At 46.7% G+C, this 15,719-nt stretch overlaps 1 protein-coding gene across 1 annotated transcript in view; it reads left to right on the top strand.

Moving 5' to 3' along the window:
* Positions 1 to 15,719, top strand: part of CHP1 (calcineurin like EF-hand protein 1) — a 223,134-nt gene that overhangs the window by 192,629 nt on the left and 14,786 nt on the right. The window lies entirely within an intron of this gene.

The following is a 15,719-nucleotide window of genomic DNA, read 5'->3' as shown; positions in this document are numbered from 1 at the left end:
GTCAGGAAATTGCTTGTCTGAGCGGGAATTGCAAAGGTTTAAAAAATCAGCACGGAGCAAAATGTGAATACGAAGAATGTGCACGAAATGAAACCGTAGTAGCAACTAGGGGACCCTTTTACCGCACTACCAAAAGTGCCAATATTTTTTATATTATGAAAATGTTGCACACCTCTGATGACCAGCTGCCACACAGTCATTAATTTAGTGCATTAAAACACAAAAGAGAGGCAGCAAAATACAGCGCGTGACAGTCCGTATGGAACACAGCAAGAGGAAATAAATCAAAAAAAGTATTATTTTCTTTCAGTTGGTTCTGTATATCTTTATTCAGTATCTTCATCAAATACAGAAAGAGCAGCCAACGCGTTTCACCTGGTTACAGGCTTCCTCAGGGCAGGATTCTGTATCAGGTCAGGTAACTGTATAGTATGGGCACAACGTTGTAAACATAAGGGAAGTATTCCATGAGATCTTTTGTAGTAATCCACTTTTTAGAAAATCATTCAGGATGCCGGTATGTAAACGGATCAGGTCTTATGTAATTTATGGTAACAGATGACATCCATCCATCCAAAACCTTGTTCGGTAATGGATCATCAAACCGCCAGCATGCGGCATTCGCGATGTGCATTCAGAAAAGTGGATTACTGCTAAAAGAGATCATGTGGAATACTTCCCTTTTGTTTACAAAGTTGCGTCCATACTGTTTTGTTGCCTCTCGATGTGTTTTAGAGAAGAATGTGCACCCCTTCTTCCCCAGTGGTGACTTGAATTGGTCTCTAACGTAGTTGCAACTAATAAAGGTTGACCTCATTTTGAAAGGCAAAAACCAGGCCAGGAGATAGATAGATAGATAGATAGATAGATAGATAGATAGATAGATATATACACGCACATATAAATAAATAAAAAGTGGTGTGTTTGTTTTTGTGTGAGGCCCTGCAATAAGTAAAAGTGTTTTAAAAAATCAGTGCGAAAAACCTTGGATATTTTTTTCTTTTTCTGAAAACACTTTTACCTATGACAGGACCTCCTGAGGTCCTGGGCAATGAATTGAGGGTCCATCTGAGCTGCTGTTTAAATGAGGCTGATGCAATGCAGTATCAAGATTAATTCACTTTTTTATATGACAGAGGCACATGTGGAAGTGAGAGAATATGCAATAATTCAAATACCGGGACAGAACTCTGAAAAACAAGAGTGTCTGGAAAATCTGGTTCGTCTGGTCATCCTAAATTAATACCACCATCCAAAGCTACTACAAGCCCTTGTCTTTGTCTTCCAGTTTCTATGGGAATTGCATTATTCTAGTTACTAGGCATTCCTGCCTGCCTACATTTTGTGGGTTATTTCTAGGCCTGGGCGGTGAACTCCGCTCGCTGAGTTCTCTGCACTCCGTGCTCCCCAGAGCTCGCGGAGTGCAGAAAACTCTGCGTAGTGCAGCACAGTTATGTCCCTGCTTGTGAACGGTAGGTTGGCAAGCGCGAGCTGCGGCTCGGGTAGAATTTCTACCTGAGCAGCAGGAAGGTCAGCGTGAATGGCTGTTCCCACTGCACTCTGCCACTTGCGGAACTCCGCAGAGTTTTTTGTCACTTCGCGGAGTTCTGCGTACCGAAACTCCGCGAACTACACCCAGGCCTGGTTGTTTCCATTATGTGACTTTTGATGCCAATGGTGGCATAAAGTTTGAGAATTTTTGTTTCCAACCATGTATAATGCTCATCCGAGACTCTTTTCTTCACTTGCTCCATTTACTGTACACAGTAATATATATTAAAGGCTCAATCATTTTATTGTGTGAGAATTCAATGTTTTACCTCAACATAAATCACAGAATACAGTTTGAACCAGTGGACTTTTTTGTGTTAAGGTGACTCCATTTGTGGGGCTCTTGACTCTGCTGAGGCTGCAGGGAGACCTTTTTGGAACCTTCTGTATATTATTTCCTCAGTTGCTTTTAGGACTCCCTTTCAGTGGACCCTTAGTTTAGCACATCCCTAAATTAGGAACACTTACGGATATAAGTTTCCACACCCCCACCAACATTTGTCTGTGATTTGAAGGTGTGTCTTTACTGAGGTTGCTTTCTAGGCGTGATCTTGCTATCCGTGACAATGACCTGGACAAGACTAATCCCCTTCCCAGAATTGTTTATCATTTCCCTCCACTTATCCGTGTATGTTAGCCCTATATCTTACTCACATTTGTCTTGGAAACAAACTTTTAGCCTCCCCTTCTTCATGAAGAAGTTTGCAGAGTGTATATAAGATGTTTTTCATCAGGTCTTTGTAAGCCTCAGCAGATTGAAACCTTGAGGGCCACGCTGCAGATTTTTGGCACGTTTCTGGCAACCTTGGCGTACCTTCGGGCCATAAGGAACAGCTAGTTTCTTCACGCGGATATGCCCTCAGTTCAGTCCGAACCCTTGTACTGATCCAGGACAGCTTCCACTCTAGCCTCGAAACCTGGACTGGGCAGTTCCATATCGAAGCCGGTACCAATGCCACCTGTGCCAAAAGAGGATCCAGTGCAGTTTACGATGTCTGACACCAAACCGGCGTAAGCTTGATCTTGATTAGTGTCACGCTACGAAATGTAAGCGCAGCTGGTTGTTATACAGCAAGACAAGTTTTTGTTCCTGGGTGGGTGCTCCAGCAGAGGCTGCATTATCTTTTTGGCTTTGACTCTGAACAAGGTACACTCCAGGATGGAGATGATGGTAGTGGAGAGGGGGATGGTATTCTTGCCCATTACTACACAGATGACAACTTTTAGATGGATTTACAAGAGGTCAGTAGGCTAGCTACTTCTTTTGAGATGAGGGTTTTGCTTTGCATCTGCCTTCAGTCAAGACCAAAACAAATATTTTTATGGAAATTTCATAGCTTTGGCCAACCGCATCTGAGCCCTTGCTGCATTTTAATGAGATGCTCACAGATACCTTGATGGACACTTAGTGAAGGCCTTATTCCTGCCCACCAGTGAATAGGCAGGTTACCAGGCTTCATAGACGTACTCCTGCTGACCCTAATTTTCTTACTAAATATCCTGCTACAGAGAGTCTTGTGGTCTAGGCTTCCAACAGTAAAGTGAAACACAATTCGTTCCCCACGAATCCTCAGGAGAGTCCGAGCGGATTGAGACATTTGGTAAGCATCTGCCCACCCGGCATTGTGATCGGTAAATGCTGTAAATTTATTGGTTAGTAATGGAATTGCCTTCTGGAACATTTTCAGTAAGATCTTGCTGGAGGTTCCAGGAGACGCACACACCGCCTAGGTGTGTTCGCACCTGCCAAGCAGTTTTCACATCAGTTCAACAAGTTCAGAGGTGACCCCAGAGAGCTGACATATAGGCAAAGACTGTCTCTCCAACCGATACAGAAGTCAGCCTAGTCCTTTAGGGCCATGGATGTGGATCTGGCGGGCAGTATGTGGGTCTGGCAGGCAGCATGCAGGTCAGCAGGGGCTTTAGTCCTCCCAATCCCATTCCCCCCTAATGTAACCGCCCCCAAGCAGTGTTAGTTTACGCTTATTCGCACATACTCCATATGTGAAGGGCAGGATTTAGCAATCCATCACATCCGAAAGATGGGTTCTGGAAATCATTTAGCACGACTGTCCCCTACACTTTTTTTGCTTCGCAAATTCTTCTCCCCACAGTAGATCTCATTTCAGAGGAGTGCCTCTACATTTTTATTTCTCCAAGAGGTACAAATGTTACTCTCAAAAGGTGCTATTGATTGATTTTCGGACTCTGAAAGAGTTGTTACTCTCGCTATTTCCTTGTGCCAAGGGGGGTGGGGGGGGGGGTTGTCTCCGGACTAGTATGGACATTTGACCTCTGACTTCCTTCCTGCGGAAGGCCACATTAAAAATGAGTACCCTGGCCCAGACCCAGTCTGCTCTGAGCTGGGGACTGGATGGTGTCAACGGGCCGGTCCTGTAGTCCTACCGACATCACCTGTGGTTCAAGGTAGGCCAAGCCATTTTCAGCATTTTCAGATCGCTGTTCTCTGCTTCGTCCTCCTCACGGTATCCCAGGTGTTTACAAAAGTGATGGCGGTAGTCAAACCCATCTTTGTAATTTGGGGATATCTGTTTTCCCCCAGCTCATACAACTGTAAGGCAGAGTTGACAGTCAATTTTAATTAATCTTTATTCGGATATAAGAATATCCATAAAAGAGCTTGACACAACGAAACAAATAAAACATCGCATGTTTACGTCAATATACACATATTTAAAAGCAATAAAAACTTTGCAGCTTCTACAATTAAGCAAAACAGCGTCACTAAACCGTCATGGACGTGAGAATTAGGTAGGACCACTAGGGAAGTGGACTCTGAATATAGCAGCATATTATGGTAAAGTGCAAGGATTTGACAAGTTGAAGCGGGATAATATATCACGGCCCGGGCCAATGTAAACAACATAAGACTCCCTAATAACATTAGACCAGCCATTAAACAATATTAAACAGATCCTTGGCTGGTGCAATATTAAAAAGGAGGCAGAAAGTATGCATTAAAACTGCTACCGGGACTAATTAAAGAATAAGAAACATTCATCATAAAATTAGCTAATAAAAACAAGAAACCCGGGCTATATTAAAGCAACATACACATCTGTACCACAGTCATTCGCAGGCCACCTCCAGGAGATGGCAAACTTCCACTATCATTGAGGAAAAGTTGCCCCTGACCCAGAGGCTTTCATTGACTGGAGCTGTTCTAGATACAGTGCAGTTGAGGGCCTTCCCTCCACCACAATGAGTATAGGTCATTCCAGTCAGTATATCAAAGTTTCAACGTCTGTTCTGGATCTTGGTAAGAGCAAACTCTGAGGATTCTTTGCGTCTATGCCTTCTGCATCCTCCTTGTTGATTACACCAGCTAGAACACACGGGCTCTGCAATGGAATCAGAAGTTCCATTAGGCCCTGCATCAAGATACAATGGATGTCATTCAGATCTCGCAGGGAGACTGCTCACTTTCTGCCGTGGTAACTGCTCAAATTCAATTTGACAGGCCCCTTTCCCTTCCTCACACAGAGCTGACCATGGTGACAGGTGAATCCCTGCTAAGCGGGGAAGGTCATTTGGGGGGAATGGAGATCAAAGGAATGTGGTCTCCAACGGAAACCTGGCTACAAATCAATTTGTTGGAGTTGAAATGCAGTTCGTCTGGCTCTGATGGCCTTCTTGCCATCCATCAAGTTAACACTGGTGCAGGTTCTCTCGGACAACACCACCATCATGTGATGCAGTTAGCAGGGAGGAGTGTAGTCCTGTGCCAGGAGGCTCTGCACCTTTGGAATTGGTTGGAGCATCAGGGTATTTTCCTGATCGCAAAGGGTACTTAAATGCCAGAGCGGACAAGCTCAGCAGTTGGCACCTGGCAGATAACAAATGACATCGACATCCTGAGGGTGGCACAGAGCATCTTCTGAGAGTGGGGAGAGCCTTGGCTAGATCTTTTTTTTTGTTACAGTTGAGAAAGTACAGTGGCAAACGTTTTGGCATTGGAGTTTCTTGAAGAAAACTTTCTAGACTGGAACACTGCACTCTTGTTCTCCTTCTCGCCACTGCCTCTTCTGCCCAGAGCTCTAAAAAAGATCAAGGGCGATTGACCTCCAAGTCTTCCTAGTGGCTCCAGATTGGGCCAGAAGAGTGTGGTATCTGGAACTTCTGGCCATGAACAATTGCCCTCCAGTCAGGCTACCATGTAGGAAGGTTAGTCTGTCCATGCAGCAGGGCAGGGTCCTTCACTCTGATCTGCGCAGTCTACACCTCAGTGCACGAAGATTGAGCGGCAGCAATTGCTATGTTTCATCTGTCTCCTGCAGTGGTGATGTCATTCTTACCACCATGTCCCCTTCCACAAAGCCCTTTTATGCTGGTAGCTGGGACAACATTGTGGCCTGGTGTGGTGTTTGCACAACTGTCCCTTTACAAGCAAAGCTATTGGTTGTTCCTTTGTTAATTACTCTTTAATCCAGCATGTCCTTGCAATGGCCACTATTAAAGGATATTTGTTGGACATTTCGGCTTTTCTACATTTACCAGACCAACCGTCCTTGCTTAACTCACCTGTTATGAAATTTATAAAAGGTTTGACACATATGTTTCCTTCCAAATCATTTGTGATGGCACAGTGGAACCTTAACTTGGTCTTGATGTTTCTAATGTGTACACCCTTTGAGCCAATGCATAGCTGTTTGCTGCATCTCCTGACTTTATAGACTGTTACCCTTATTGTTATTACTTCTGTTTATCGCATGAGTGAACTTCAGGCACTATCGGTGCAACCGTCATAAACCACTATTTTACTGAGCAAGTTGGTGCTAAGGACTCTGGCATCGAATTCATGACTCCCTTCCACATTGGGCAATCCAACACCCTACCAACGTTCTTTGCTGTATGTCCCCAAAAGAGGGGATGCTTCATCTGCTGGTCTTCTAAAGGACTATGAGCTTTCATTTTGATTGTACCAATGAACACCATGTTGATGATCAGCTTTTTGTGCGGTTCTCTGAAGTGAAGAAAGGGAAGGCTGTGTACATGAGGACCCTGTTGAGGTCATCAAGATCTGCAACAAACGAGTCAAGAAACAGCCACCGGAAGGTCTTCAAACCCATTGCACTAGAGCTAAGGCTGCTACCACTGCTTTGGTATCTGGAGTGCCTTTACTTGATATCTGCCTGGCTGTGACGTGGGTGTCAGTAAATCATTTGAAGCATTACATATTCGTAGGGCTAGGTCAAAAATGGTCTCGGCATTCATTAGTATCTCTGGGTGTGAGCTCCATTCCTTGTCCTTCCATCAGCAACCTCCACACATTTTCAGTTTTGGTCAGTCTGTAGCGAAAGATGTAGAGATTTGCTTCTCAGACATTGCCCCTGGTTTTAAGTTGTGAAGTTGCATGTCTTTCTGGGTTTCCAAATTTTGCTCTAAAAACATATTTTGTCGGTCATACACAACAGACTTCAGATTGTATGGAGGAGGTAGTTCTCAGCGACTAACCAACAGAAGACCTGTCTTTCACATCTGGGTAACTGGCATCCAGAGAGTTACATTTACACCATGGACTTCATCCAGAGTTTCCACTTCATGTCCCTGAAGGAACCAGTACCAAAGAAGACCTTTTATTTAATTTATTTACTTACAAGTTTTCTAAAGCACAAAAAACACCAAATGAATCAAAGCTTACACAGTAAAATACGCATAACTGAAGGCAACCAACTCTTCTTACTGTAACAGTAACTACAATTTATCATCTCATCCTCAAAATGACTATTTCGGCCACCAGGGCCATAAAAGTACAAAATAGAAAAAAAGAGATAAAATAGGTGACAAATAATTGAAAACAATACTTCTGATGGATACATCTACCTGTGGATTCCTCACCTTATGAATATTCCCTGCGCCAGCATTCCATGGAAATTTTTCCTAGCTCTCCACGCCGACGAGGTCATCACAATGCTATGGCTCCGCACGCCGCACTGCCTGATGTCACTGGAGCCATAAGAGGACCACGTCGACGTGAACGTTTTTTTCTGGGACTCTCCATACTTTCGACTGGAAACTTAATTTCGACTGTATCTTTCTCTCATTTGGCATGTCTGCCCCGAAGAAGTCTGGCTTTAAGCCCTGTAAGGAATGCGGGGGACATATGTCTATTACGGACCCCCATGAAGACTGTCTTTGGTGTTTGTCGTGTGACCACGACGTCGAGGGCTGTTCTTCCTGCTGGAAGATGAACCCGAAGGCTTTGAAGGAGCGGGAGGCCAAGCTGTATATGGCCAAGGCAAGGAAAGACCAGCATTTGCATAGCCAATAGGTCTCGCTTTTGGGACCTTATAAGTATTTAGTTATGCAGCACAATATCCTTGGTGCAACAACATCAACTGTTGCATGGCTAAACACTTATAAGGTCCCAAAGGCGAGACCTATTGGCTATGTTAATGCTTGTTGTGATTGCAGTCACAACAGTCCTGGGCCTCTAGTTCAAGAATTGTTTTATGTAGGCCCACTGATATATCTAGGATGATGTAGATGATGCCTCGGATAATCACCAAAAGCTTTATTTTTACGTTTTCAATGCTGCTGCTTATTATTTCTTCTTCAGAATTACTTTTGCCCCCCATTCAACCCCAATTCAGTCTCTGGCTGTGAGAGTCTGGTTTATTTTAGCTCCTCACTAACGTTTTGGTGGTCAGCTATATTTTATTTATTTAAAACAAATAGAGAAACTTTAAATATTGTGAAAGAGTCCCTTATTCATAAAACATGTTTACTAGCGTCAGAAGGGAAGCGGGAAAACTTCCCCAGGCCCCACATGTGCTATAGGCTGTGGGCGCCAGTGGCATGTGTCATTACAATCGCAACCTTCTTTATGAAACATTCCATGCCGCCAAGTCACGCTTGCAGCTGATTGGCTGAGGGCACAAGCGTGCATTAGACTCCTCTCCCTCCCTCTACACCTCACTCATCCTTGCCCTCCGCCTCTGGTGAGGAAGAGAGAGGGGAGGAAGGAGCCTGAAAGGCACAGAGGAAAGGTTCTAGAAAGAGGGGTGACTCGAAGGGAGAGACAAAAGGTGTAGAGAGAGAGGTAGAGGGTCGGGAGGTGGAGAGAAAGAGGGTAGTCAAAAACAGGAAGTAAGAGAGCTGAGAAAATGAGAGAAGGTAGAGAGAGGATAAAGAGACAGATATGTTGAAGTGCGTTGTATTTGAGAACAGGAGAGTGGGTGGGGAGAAGCGGGTAGCTGCGAGGCTTTGCACAGTGAAAGTCAAAAGGAGAGATCATTGGAGGTAGAAAGCAAACAACCCGGAATAGAAAGGATGAGAGGTAGAGGTCGAGTTAAAAAGAGGCCCGATACAGATGCATGGCTGTGCTATACACAGGGAGGAAAGAGGTGGTGAGGTACATAGAGGATTGAAAGAAAGATGAGGCACGCAAATATTTTGTGGGAAAAAAAGAGATGCGGTAGACAGAGAAGTGACGTAGAATGAGAGAGAGGATGAGGGTGGAGGTGATGTAGGTAAACCGAGAGGAAGAATAAGAAAGGCGAGGTAGGGATAGAGATTAGTGAGTCATTGAACGCTCGAGCCGGGCCCGAGCCTGACCCTTGGCTCTGGCGCAGCTCAAGCCCAAAACGAGCAGAGCTTTCAGGGGAGGCCGTAAGGCTTAGTGACTACAAATGCCGCCCATGTAACATGGGGAGCACTGTCCGAACCCGGCCTGGACTCAGCATCCTTTCAATCCGGCACAGCTCCCCATTTCATGTTTAAAAAAAAAAGTAATAAGTAGTCTGTGACGAAGCACTCCTATTTCCGTGGGAAAGTGTGACATAGCTAACAAGCCCGGGAATGGTGCGCGCGCGCGCTCTCTAAAAGGATTTTTTTTTTTTAAAAGCATGGCGAAGGTGCGTGTGTGCGCGCACATCCTGGTCTTTTTCAAAGAACATACTCGTGCTTGTGGCATGTGACTGCGCACTCCCGCAAGCCGTATGCTGCCACAAGCATGTGTATGTGCTTTGTAAAAAGAGCTGCACGACAGATAAAGGTCTCCTATGCAGTGCATGCGCACTGCGTAGACGAGACCTAAATAAGGGGTGGAAAAAGGTCGTAGTAAGTCATCGGCGTTGCATGACTCCAAGGGAAAGCATAAGAAGAAGAAGAGACATGCTTCTCGGCGCCGGTCATCGAAGACTGTGGAGTCGAGGTCGCCTTCTCCAACTCCTCGACGTCGAGTAAAGGACTTTGTCTCTCCTTCTCCTTCAGTGTCTCCTCAGGGGACTCCGGTCCATTCCCCATCATACAAAGGGACTCCGGAGCGGTCATCGACGCGAGATTCTCACCGACTTCAGAGGGTGTGTCGAATCCGGTTGATGCTGAGGTTCCTTCTGCTTCTGCGGCTCTAGCGGTTCCGACTCCAGAGGTGCCTCGTTTTGGATCTCGAACTGGCTCAACATCCACAGTTTCCGGCGCCAGGTTTGGATCCATCGCATTTTCGGAATGCAATGTATGGCGTGTTCGCCAGGGCCTCATATCCCTCTGGTGCACCTTCGGGTCCCATGGGTCATTTGGCATTTAATTTGGGTGTCCCTTAACAGTATCCACAGGCTCCCCTTTGTGCCCTTCATGCCAGCGATGCCGTCCTGGCATTTTCCGGCTCCGAGGATGTCGACACCGTATGGGCAGTTCCCGGCTCCATCCCGTGAAGTTTCTCTAATTCGATCGGCGCTAGTTACTACAGTGGATCCTCCTCCTCCTTCGACACCGCTCCCGGAGCCGTCGATGCCGCGTGTGGTGCGGCGACGAAGATGCGCTCGAGGAGAGAGGCACAGAGGTTGCTGGAGGAGGAGCAGTACCAGGCGGATGAGAGGGAGGAAGGAGAAGTGTATGACACAGAGGATGTGTTTGAGGACTTGTGTGAGGCAAGTGGACTTGACGCTTCTCCAGAGTGGGACTTGGTTTCTCAGAAGGCTTCCCCCTCGAAGGAGGTTGCTCCGTACCATTCTGTGATTAGGAATGCTGCTGATCTTTTGGATATGCAGCTCCATTCTCGGTGGTTGAACCACTCTTGCCCTTTAACGATGCTCTGACTGAGCCAATACTTGATGTTTGGCGCAACCCTTTTTCTGCTCCTGTGGTTTCGAGGTCAGTGTCCAGAAGATATAGACCTGCTCCTGGAGATCCAGTGTTCCTTTCATCCCACTCTTCTCCTGAGAGCTTGGTGGTTCAGGCTTCTTGTTGGAAGCAGTCTACAGGGGCTTTTTCGCAAGCTCCGGCTGACAGGAATTCCAAGAAGCTGCAACAGTCTGCAAAGAAGGTCTTTTCTTCAGCTAGCATGGCACTGAAATCTACCAACGCCACTTGTCTCTTGGGTAGATATATTCATGCCTTAATGGACTCTGCCAAACCGCTTCTTCCCAAGTTATCTGAGGAAGATAGGGGAAATCTGAGTGAGGTGTTGCCGGACTCTCGGGCTGCAGCTCGCAAAGTCATCCAGTCTGGCCTGGACACTGCGGATTCTGTTGCCAGAGTGATGGGTTCGTCCATTGCAACAAGAAGACATGCGTGGTTGAGGTCTTCTGGGTTCTCTCCCGATGTGCAAGCTGCTATTCTTGATCTACCTTTTGATGGATCTAGACTTTTTGGAGAGAAGGCGGATTCTGCCTTACAAAGATTTAAGGACAGTAAGGCCACGGCAAAATCTTTGGGTCTGCAATCACAGGCGAGAGGTTATGGTTATAAAAGATACAGAGGCTTCGGAAAGTCTTCCTTTCGAAGTTTCAGACAGCCTCAGCAGCAATAGCAAAATCCCTTGTATAAGTCCTATAGGGGTAAAGCCAGAGGGTCGCCATTGTGAAGCCTGGCGGCATTCCTCCTCATCGTCATGGATCGTCATCATGGTTCGTCATCGTCATCATGGTTAGTCATCCTGGTTCGTCATCATCATCCTGGTTCGTCGTCGTCCTGGTTCATCGTCGTCCTGGTTCGTCGTCATGGTTCATCGTCATGGTTCATCATCCTCGTTATGGTTCATCGTCATCGTTATGGTTCATCGTCATAGTCGCGGTTCATTGTCATCATCATGGTTCATCATCATCATCATCATGGTTCATCTTCATCATGGTTCATCCTTCATCGTTCATCCTTCATCATGGTTCATCGTTCATTCTTCATCTTCATCATGGTTCATCGTTCATTCTTCATCTTCATCATGGTTCATCCTTCATCCTGGTTCTGTGGGAGGTCGGCATACCCATTTTTTACGAGATTGGAAATTGATCACTTCGGACCTTTGGGTTCTAGATCTCGTAGAGAATGGGTACGCCCTTCCCTTCAGGGAATTCCCTCCTCCTTGCCAAGGGTTTTGCACGGAGGATCATTTACTTCTCCTTCAAAAGGAGGTTATTGCCCTGTTACAAAAAGGTGCGATAAAGGTGGTTCCGGAGCAGGAAAGGGGTCAGGGATGCTACTCCTGGTATTTTCTGATTGCCAAAAAGGATGGCAGGTGATGTCCGATCCTGGATATCAGAAGTTTGAATCTCTATCTCAAGCAGGAGAGATTCAAGATGCTCACCCTAGCGCAGGTTCTTCAGGCGCCGCAGCAAGAGGACTGGATGGTTTCCATCGACTTACAGGATGCGTATTTTCACATCCCAATCCTGAAGTCGCACAGGAAGTATCTCCGATTTTACGGTTGGGTCGCAACACTACCAGTTTGCGGTTCTTCCGTTTGGTCTTACTACTGCACCTCGAGTCTTCACCAAGGTGATGACAGTGGTGGGAGGTCGGGGATTCTGGTTTCCCCTACCTGGACGACTGGCTTCTGAAGGCAGAGATGGTGCTTCATCATCTGCAGGTAACAGCTCAGCTGTTGTACAATTTGGGTTTTTCGATAAATGTACCAAAGTCTCACCTAGTGCCCTCTCAGCGCAACCTGTTCATAGGGGCGGTACTGGATACCACTGTGTGTCGAGCTTTTCCTCCTCCGCAAAGGATTCTCGACATTCAGGAAATTATTCCCTTGTTTTCCAATGGAGCGGTTGTTCCGGTTCTGGAGGTCCTTCGCCTGCTCGGTCTGTTCGCTTCCTGCATTCTGTTGATCGACCATGCACGCTGGCACATGAGGGCACTCCAGTGGTGCCTCCGCAGACAGTGGTATCAGCACAATGACGATCTCAGGGAGTCAGTCAGGATCTCCAGAGAAGCTCCAGCGGATCTGTTTTGGTGGAGCGTAGGGGGGCAATCTGTCTCAAGGAAAGCCCTTCCATCTTCCTCCATCGGTGGCCACTGTGATAACTGATGCCTCTACACTAGGGTGGGGTGCTCATCTGGGGGATCTGGAGATCAAGGGTCTTTGGTCTCCAGAGGAAAGATTGCTCCATATCAATCTTCTGGAATTGCGGGCGATCCGTTTGGCGCTCGAGGCCTTTCTCCCTTCCCTTCGCGGTCCATCAGTTCAAGTCCTGACGGACAACACTTCCGCGATGTGGTACGTCAACAGGCAAGGTGGAGTAGGATCGTACCGTCTCTGCAGAGAAGCGTTGCGGCTCTGGTCTTGGGCTCAGGACCATTGGATTTTTTTGATGGCAAATCATCTGGCCGGGGTGCTGAACGTACGTGCAAACAGTCTGTCAGCAGTTCTCCGCCGACCACAAGTGGAGGCTTCATCCGGAGGTAGTTCAACACATCTTCCAGATGTGGGAACTCCTCGGGTGGACCTGTTTGCCACTCTCGAACGCGCTCTGCCCGTCATTCTGCAGTCTCCAGTTTCCGAGGCAGGGATCGTTGGGGGACGCGTTTCAGTTGAGTTGGAGTTCACAACCGCTTTACACGTTTCCTCCCATACCCTTGATTCCTCGGGTTCTGAGGAAGATTCGCCAAGACCGGGCCCAAGTCATATTGATCGCACCGGATTGGCCAAGAAGGGTGTGGTACACAGACCTTCTTCACCTCTCGTCGCACCCTCCGCTCCATCTCCCTCTCAGGGTAGACCTCTCGCAGTCGGATGGGCAGGTTCTACACCCCCACCACCATAGCCTGCACCTTCATGCCTGGAGATTGAACGGGGCAACCTGAATTCTTTTTCTCTCCCGCCTGACGTGGTGGATGTTATATTATCGGCCAGGCGACACGCCAACAATTCTATCTACTCCTACAGGTGGTCAACATTTGTTAAATGGTGTGGAGAGAAGTCTATCGATCCTTGAAAGCTCATCTTTCTGTTGTTCTTTGTTTTTTTTCGCTTCATTTGGCCCAGCAAGGTTGTGCTGCAGCCACTGTTAAAGGATATTTGTCGGCTTTATCGGCATTTCTTTGTTTGCGGTCTTTCTTGTGGCTATCACTTTGGCTAGGAGGGTGAGTGAGCTTCAAGCTTTGAGTTCAAAGCCTCCGTTTTTGACCATACATGCTGAAAAGATGGTACTCAGGACCAGGGCTGCTTTTCTGCCTATGGTGGTAACTCCCTTCCATCTAGGGCAGTCCATTACCATTCTTAATTTCTATCCTCCCCCCTCACCCTTCCAAGGAGAAGGAAAGGCTACAAGGTTTGGACCCTAAGAGGGCGATTTGTTTCTATCTTGATAGAACAAAGGACTTCAGTCAGGATGATCAGCTCTTTGTGGGCTATGTTAGACGTATGAAGGGCAAGGCGGTGCACAAGTGCACTTTATCCAGGTGGATCATCTTGTGCATCAAGATCTGCTACGCTCTGGCTGGTAAGGAGCCTCCTATAGGCATTAGAGCTCACTCTACCAGGGCTAAATAGTCTACTTCTGCTTTGTCCAGCGGTGTTCCTGTGTTGGATATCTGTAAGGCAGCAACTTGGGCCTTCCTCCACACTTTCGCGAAGCATTAATGCTTGGATTCCGAAGTGAGGAGGGACGGCCATTTTGTGCACTCTGTTTTGCAGGACTTTTTAGTATAGAAGGGTGGGCACCCTCCTCCGGGAGAGGGACTGCTGTGGGATTCTATTCATAAGGTGAGGAATCCACAGGCAGATGTATCTATCAGAAGAACAAGTTACTTGCCTTCGGTAACGCTTTTTCTGGTGGATACAGTATCTGCCTGTGGATTCCTCACTGATGCACCCGCCTCCCCGTTGTCCACCCTTTTATACTTTAAAAGAGGTTTTGGTTAATATGGTTATTTCATATTGTCATTTTGTGTTGCCTCTATTTGCCTTTGTGTAGGTTTGTAGGAAATGTCTGCTTCCCTTTTTCACTTTACACTGCGTGTATTTGTGTGAATTCTGTGTACTATTTATTTATACATTGTCTCTATGGTCGGTCCGCCCGTTTGCCTGGGTGGCACGGAAAAAATGGGTGGAATTTACGTCATCACGCCGACGTGGTCCTCTTATGGCTCCAGTGACGTCATGCGGAGCCGCGTGCGGAGCCATAGCATTGTGACGACCTCGTCGGCGTGGAGAGCTAGGAAAACTTTCTGCGGAATGCTGGCGCAGGGGATATTCATAAGGTGAGGAATCCACAGGCAGATACTATACTATATCAACCAGAAAAAGCGTTACCAAAGGTAAGTAACTTGTTCATTTGCATCGTAACCAGTTCTTGTTTCATGTAATTAACAGCCATTAGCAATGTAAAAATATCAGGAACCTGCAGAGAAAAGGTGGGTTTGGTTCAGAGAATATCAATAAAATTACAACTGTTACATAACGACGAAAGGAAAGTGAAAGAGGGTGAACAGCTTAGAGAGCCAAGGATTTCAATACTTTCCTGTGGATTATCCACATTGCACCCAAAAACTTAGTTAAGGGGATAGCAAACATTAGGCTGCAGTCTGCTCTCAGGATGCAAATGGTGGCAGAGTGGCAATGTACACCCGGACGTCTGCAGATAGGAGCTAGCCAGGATTTACGGGGACGGACATAGGTTGGGCAGGCAAAGAGTACATGCACAACACTCTGCTGTAGGAGAACAAATGGGGTATGCATCAGTGGGCCCCGCCTGACCACTTAGTTGTAATTCCGCTCAGCGGAACAGTGCCTACTCTGAACTGGAAGTATGACTTCCTGTCTATAAGAGACAGTCACCTGATCCCAGTACGGCTCATACTCACTCAAGGATTTAAAAACAAGGAAGTCACTAACCAGTTTAGGGGACTCGGCGCTTTTAAAGGCACTGGCTGCTACAGCTACCCAATAAGATTACTTCTGGGAGTGTACAGACAAAAAGGTAGCC

This window comes from Triturus cristatus, chromosome 9 (assembly GCF_964204655.1).
Source record: "Triturus cristatus chromosome 9, aTriCri1.1, whole genome shotgun sequence".
NCBI classification, from domain to species: domain Eukaryota; kingdom Metazoa; phylum Chordata; class Amphibia; order Caudata; family Salamandridae; genus Triturus; species Triturus cristatus.
The sequence above is the reverse complement of the archived record's forward strand: the minus strand, read 5'-3'. Positions and strand labels throughout refer to the sequence as shown.